Here is a 7914-nt window from a genome sequence, read left to right on the forward strand (position 1 = left end):
CTAACACATAGGTGGCACTAGTATTATTGCAATGACCTCTTTTTCAGTTAGTACTAACCTTAAAAGGACAGCTGCTAAAATTTCATGATATTCTATTCATTAGTTCGTGAGTTATTGCGCTAAGACTGAAGCTACTTTTGTTATTTTCAAAACAATGGATCGAAAAGAATTTCGCGTTTTAATCTTGCACTTTTTCTTGATGGGGCAAAATACCGTTCAAGCGAAGCAATGGGGACTCCGCTCCATCAGAAACAACAATAAAACCATGGGTTTCCAAACAGTGGACGTCCACAATAGGTGGTAACACCAGAAAACATCAAAAAAATCCACAAAATCGTTTTTAATGAAAGTGAAAAGTGAAGTTGCGTGAGTTAGCTAACGTCGTAAAGATATCAAAATAGCGTGTTGGATTTAAAGGGTTTTCCAATAATATGTGAATGGATTGCGCTATCGGGAGAATTGGATGGTATTGGTCTGGACAACGTTTATTTTCAACAAGACGGCGCTACGTGCCTCACAAGCAACACAACCATTGATTTTCTACGGGAAAAGTCTCCGGACCGTGTTATCTCTCGCAGAGGTAATCACAATTGGCCACCGAGATCTTGTGATTTAACACCTTGTGACTTTTTTCTGTGTCTGTGACATGAGCTCTGTTCAAAGTGGGTGCCCCGTTTGCTCACTGTTGATCAAAAACAAGACAACCCACCGTGTCACAAGTCAATCAAAACAATATGAATTGAAATTCGAATTGCTCGCACATTCACCGTTTTCGCCAGATTTGGCTCCCAGCGACGACTGGCTGTTCGCAGACCAAAGAAAAAATTGCTTCCGGTAAGAAAATTCGCTCGAATAAAGAGGATATCACTGAGACTGAGGCCAATTTTGAAGAAAAGATAAATCGCTCAAAAGTAATATTGAAATGTTAGAGCGGCGCTGGAATGATTGCGTTGTTCTTGATGGAAATTACGTTGATGAATAAAGCTAAATTTAACAAAAAAAAAATGCTTTCTTTGTTAGGCCCGTGACTTTTCAGCCCATGTATTATACTATATTGATACACCTACATCAATTCCTCTTGACTTTCAAATATACAATAAGATAAAAAAAAAGCCAATCAGAACTCCATGTGAAATAAAAACAAAATTATAATGGTTCTAAATACTCTTCAATTTTCAAAGTACATAAGTGATTCCATCGATTTCATTAACATAATTACATAAAATAACAGCCTTTTTCCCAGTACTTGAATTTTCAAAGAAGGCTAATGGCAAATGAGCACGGCAGTTAAATGCTTATGAATATTCATTGCATTGAGAAGTTTATTGACTAAAAAGACACACCCCCTGCAAACGGTTCTCACCAAATACTATACGCAAACAGAAGCAAATTCAATGAACAGTAGAGAAATATAACGAAACACGCACTCAAATAATCAGAACAAAGACGTGACTGATTTGTAAATTATTATTACTTTTTTAAAATCCTATTTGAATACCCAAAAGAAAAATATAAAAAAAAAAAATATTTAACTTGCATTTCTTACAAACATTTTGAATTTGAAGCTGCATGCTATGTATGTCCGAGTTCTTTATTGAGCCCTTCTAGGTATAATTGAATGTTTAATACGAGTATATTGCATGGAAAATTAGGAAAATTGGAAAGAGATAAGCTATTAAAATTTTTTAAATATTTACAGTTTAAAAAGAAAAAGAAGCTAAATTTTACTTCTACTTACTTACAAGCACTCAATCACTAGATTTTATTGTGTTTCTTCGGGAATATCAAGATACTTAAGCCTCCTTTTGGAAACCATTTGAAACAAATTACGAATTTATTGAACCATTTCGATCTTTATGCAATATTTTAACTCTCATTCTAGTACTTTTGATACCAGATCTACTCTTTACCACACAGAAAACGATACGATCCTCTCTCAATCCGGGTTAACGATGGTATCATACATATCTAACTTTTTATTCAGCTGTCGAATTTTTTCTGTATTCGAGCTATATTCACTTTTATGATGATTGGCGCTGAAACTACCTAAAATTATTGTTAAATGGTAAAATCCTGCGAGGTAAAGAAATAACTTTCATTATCAAGGTGAGCAAATAAAGAACTTATAAATAACTTAACGATAATTAAAATATCAAAAAGTTACCATAAAATTAGATTTTATGGTTTTTAAAACAATACATTAAATGAACAATATGGATGGAATTGCAGTTGGAAGCCAATTTTGAAAATGTTCAAACCAAGTTTTCGTATTTTCTAAACACATAAAGCACGGATGAAGTTGCAGTTCGAACGAAATCTCAAAAATATTCAAAGCAAGGCTACACATTTTTCAAACAATAAAATGAAAAAATAAAATCAAATATTCAAACCAAGTTTACACATTTTTCAAACAAATAAAATTAAAAGAAATCAGCTTTTGACAACCAAACCTCTGCGCATATCTCTGACATGAAAAAGTTGCTTATACTAGCGCTTTTAGTAACGAATCTGTTTTCCATAAAGAAACTTTACTGCTTCCGATTTATATTAAAATTTATGATGAATGGGGATGAAACTCCATAAAATTATTGTTTAATGGTAAAACCTGCGTAAGGTATTAACTTTCATTATCAAAGTGAGAAAAATAAAAAATGTGGATAATTAAAATATCCAAAATTTACATCAAAAATAGAAAAAGACGCAAGGAAATGCAGTTGGAAGACAATTTTAATGCTTCTTTGGGCACCCGGGTCTGGCCAGACTGACTTTTTCATTTGTAACATATTTCTGCATTGAATATAACATATTTCTATTATAGCTAACGACTAGAGCTTCCATGTAAATACCTAAAATGTAATATTCTATAGATTTATGGATATATACTTTTAAGAAGGTTATAAGGTCCACGAACAGGACAAAAAAAGGCCAGACCCGGGTGCCCAACCGAAAGTTTTGAAAAAGTTGTCCGACGGAGGGTTAAACATTTTCAAGCCAAGTTTACGCAATTTCCAAAACAAATAAAAACACGATACCATTCATACGGCAGTCCGAAGTAAATTTTAAAAATATTCAAAGCAAGTTTACACATTTTTCATAAATAAATAAATAAATAAATAAATAAAATAAATAAAATGAAAAGAAATCAGGTTTTGACGGCGCATGCCTCTGCCAGGAAAAAGTTGCCCATAGAAGACGGCAAAAAACTACAGAACCGTTTATGGTAATTAACCATAAACTAAATTTCCAGCACATCACGGATATGATTTTACCTGCCAGAGTCAGTCTATATTTTATTAATTTTACTTTAATTTTATTAGTAATGGTTCAAATCCATAAAGTAAGGAAATCCTAAGAAAATTTAAATTGTTTTGTCAAGAGTTCGTTTGGCCATAATAAATAACCAAAGAAAAAATCAACAAAAAAATTATATAAATATTAATCATATTCAATTATATAAAAAGGTTATAAAAGCTCTAAAGGAATTAAATCTAACAATTCAAGAAAAAAAAATTCCTCAGCTAATACTAATAAGCTAAAAACAAAAAAATGTATTCTAAATAAAACCAAAATAAAAAATATTCTTAAATTTTACCTCCTCCAAATGAATAAACTTCCGAAATGACCATGCTCAACTAATATTAATAAACTAAAAACAAAAAAAATGTTAGCTAAATAAAATAAAGAATTCTACAAATAGACAAATACTTTTCCACGATTTAAAATGTTACAAACTAAATATTAAAAAAAAAAAAAAAATTAAGTCAAAGTATGCAGATATCTCTCAATGAAAAAATAATAAAAAATATTCTTGAATTTTTCATTCACTAAATAAATAAACGCCCGAAAATAACTTACCATGCTGTCTACAAGCATTTGCTGAAAGAATATGTATCTACTATTCCGAAGAACAAAAAGAAACCGACTTTAAAGTTTAGTAAACACATCTTCTAATGAAATATATTCCATAGAAGCAATAGTATTTTTTACATGTCGTGGGAGCAGACGTTTTTATACAAAGTATTTTTAAATAAAAAAAAATTACCTTTTTATTTTCCTGGAAAACTATTTATTTATCCATCAGATTCCATTTTGTTTTTTTCTAAATAAACCTCGAAATCGACCGCTATTAGAAAAATACATATCTTTTATTTTGTGTCTTATGCCAACAGTGGGTTTTTAAACCTGTGTTCTATTAAGTAGTATTCACGCACAAGCCATTGGCTACGGCGGGCGCTAGTTTCTGCATATAAATATTAAAAATAAAATTTTAGATTATAATACTCTTTCAGCAAACAAATGTATACGAAGCTTGTTAAACAAAAACGAGTTGTTTCATTTTTCTCGATAAATATCTATTTATTCGCCATTTTTCTGTTCGACCCACTTGTCGAAAAATTTGCATGTGAAAGCAACACCAAAATAATCGAACAAGATATGCCGCTAGCGAGTTTGGTTATACCGCATAAAACTTTTATAACTATTTTACAAGCACGTAACTTTAGGCAGCTCTATTCCGGCGTTGCCAAGATATGTTCATTCATACCAGTTGCTTCATCTATTCGCCACTTGCGAACACTTAACGAGAATAAGAGGCCTAAATCTACTTTGTCCCCTTCAAAAATATCCTTCATCCATCCATTCTTCCAATCTTCGAAGCACCCTGATAAGCGCTTTTTGGTATGACTCTTTCAACCTCGTACACACACACATTAGTATGTTTGTATACATTCTTTTGTCTGTCTTCTTTAAATGCCCAGCACACTGTACGACTTCCGTGCATTGTTATTCCAGCTAATTGAGATACTATGTCCGTCTGCTTCCCTTGCTCGTTTATGATATTCGTATCAGTTCTCGTTTGTGGAAACGGGCTACACTCGACGATGCGTTCGTTCGTTAGTGTTGCGGTTTTCTATTTACTTTACCTGTGGTGTCTTCTATCTAATTGTAGTTGTTGTCTCTCTTGAGCACATAACGACTAATGCGCGCACACACGAATTCAGGGGCCTAGTCATTCGATTTTGCATTAGGCTCGCACAAATAACAGTAGCTCGTTTGTTATTGTACGAACAATTCATTCCCCTTTGTAGATATTTTCAATGTTTCGTTGTTGTTTATCTTCGAGAGTCATTGATTGTGAAATCGCAGAGCAACGCCCGCCAAAATATTGTGAGGTTATGTGATGGGAGATAATGAAATGTGTGAAAGAGCAATGCCGGCGTTATTCATTCAGCAAATGTGTAAATACAAGTCACGTCCACTTTTGTGAAAGCGAAAATGAGTAAACTGATAAATGCAGCAACCGTTTTAACGCAAGTGTGAAGCGAACAGAAAGTACTAGCAGCGTTACAGTTGAGGCGTCAATGTGTGGAGCCAGCGCATGCGGTAGAATGCAATGTGTGTAGTAGCGCGCGTGCTACCATCTCCCTCACACACCCACCACGTCAACGTATGCGGGAATTTTGGCGCGATTTTAGCTTACATTGCCTAGCACAAGCGTTCACCTTTTCATTGGACGTCGTCATGCTGCTTACGCTGTTCGCCTGCTGGCCAAAACCGTTTTTCATACAAGGACATTGCCATTGCGCATTGGCGTATTGCGGCCATACGATGTCGCCGCCGTTGCGTTGTTGCTGTGTGGTGAATGTGTGCAATCTGCACTTGTGCGGCCTCAAGCAACAAACATCAGCGCCGTCGTCCGTCTCACCACATGATGTCGCATTGCGGTGTTTGTTGATGACGCGCGCGCGCGCTCATTGACATTGCTGGCATGCGAGGGCACCTGTACGTTGTACGTACTACGTGCACAACTGTGAATAAATTGTAAACACCCACAACGTCACAGCGCCAACAGCTGACTGGCACATAGCGAATAGCGTTGGTTTGTTGTTGAGTTGCACTTGATACGCCAATGCCAGCGGTGGCGGTCTTATGTGTGTGGTTTGTAGTGCCCGGAAAGTAAATAAAATCGAGCTTTTTCGCCACCGCTGCTGGTGTGTTGCGCGCTTCTGGTCGCCTGTTTAGCGGCCAGCCACTGGTAGGAACAAGAAAACGAAAGTGTTATCGGAATCGTTCAGTTGATTCGCTCGCCACTGTGCATGGTGGTGCAGGCATGCCAGCCATGCGAGTCAAATAGCGGCCGACAACCGACCGACCGACCGAGTTGCGTTTTTGGGCTATACACAAGAGCGCAGCTGGCCGCACGAAAGCAAATTGGTTGGGTTTGTTGGTTGGTTCATGGTTGCACGGCTCTGATGTATGCGCACGTCAGCGATTTTCGATTGGCATCGACGACTCTGCTGCTGATGGTGCCGGCCCACACATGTGCCAGCCACATAAGACAACAAACAAGACAATTCCGACTATGGCCATATGTGTGGCCGTTTGGGTTGCACTTGTTGTTTGTTGGCTGGCTGGTTGGTTTGCTGGATGACTGCTGGTGATTGCTGCCATTTAGCGCTATCGGTGGCTACACTACGCACAGCATTGCGGGCAGTTGAAGATGAGGCGAACAGCAAACGTCCTGCCACAGGCAGTGCTGCGAGATTTTAGAAACTTTCTGCTTTGCACTCAGCCACAAGTTTAAATATTTACAGAAAAAAATAAGTATCTATATTTCTTTCATCCCTGAGATTATGAAAAAATGGGCGTCCAGCGTGCGGAGTAAGAATTTCTTTCCATTTCTTTTTTAGCATATTTAATTTTTTCTTCCACTAGCATCCTTCAAGTTTTAATCGAGGTGACGACTGCCAGCACGTGCCAACGTGTCGGCGATTTACTCTTGAACGCGCAAGGTTTTTGAGAGTAGCAAAAGGACCTGTTTGTGCAGGACGCGCGAGAGAGAAAAATTCAAATTAAAAAGCGTAGAAAGTGGGCTTTGCGCGGGGGTGAGTTTCTGTCACATGTTATTAAGACAGAGGGCGAGCTGGTAGATATTTAAATCCACAGCTCGCCTACATAGTTTGTGGGTGTTCCCAAGAAATTCGTTCCTCATGCTGCTTTTGTTGTAGGCGTGGTAAGAAAGCAATTAAAACGGCTTACTTTTTTGTGGCTTTTAATATGCATCGTAAACACCCAGTTGCCGAACAACAACTTTTCTTTTGAGGCGTAACCTTTCCTACTAGGCAACAATCGCGATTTTGGAAAACATGATGGCGTGTGTTTTGTTTTTTGCTATTTACTTTGCATGTTGCATTATTACCTCAAAAAAATTCTTTTAATATATAAAAAATTCTTCCACTTCTTTTTGTAATTTTTATCAATGACATAAGCAAATGTTTTACCTTTTCGAATTTCTTGCTCTTCGCGCATGATTTAAAAATCTTCTCATCTGTTAAGAACTTAGTGGATGCTCAGAAGCTTCAACTCGACTTGAACAATCTTCAACGATGATACACGAAGTCGCGTCTGTCTTTGAAAAAAAAAAAATTAGAAAAAAATTATTTAACACTTCCGAAGCATTAGTAATGTACTACAAAGTGTATCACGGTTTAAGCGTCTTGGAGTTTTATTCGACACGAAATTTTCCTTCAATTTTATTCTTTCAAAATCGTACTCGGTGTAGGCTTTATTCGTCGCAATATATCCGAATTTTCTGATCCATGAATTGCTGTTTACGACTCTGCTTCGTTCTCACTTATGTACAGTAGTACGCTGCTATCATTTGGAGACCTTACGATCAACTCTTGAGGAACAGAATAGAGTGTTCCATCCAATAATTTACTATTCGAGCTAATTAATCTAAAAACGGTAGAAAAGAGAACATTTTCGTTTATTTTCAGTGTTGTTAATGGCATCGTCCAGTGTCCAGTTCTACTTGAGCGCATAAGCTTTAATGCTCCACAATGAAGTCTTCGCAATGTTTATCCTTTTTATGGGAAAACTTTAAGACTAAATTTGCGAATAATGCACCCATTG

Source organism: Anastrepha obliqua, chromosome 2 (assembly GCF_027943255.1).
Source record: "Anastrepha obliqua isolate idAnaObli1 chromosome 2, idAnaObli1_1.0, whole genome shotgun sequence".
Lineage (NCBI taxonomy): Eukaryota > Metazoa > Arthropoda > Insecta > Diptera > Tephritidae > Anastrepha > Anastrepha obliqua.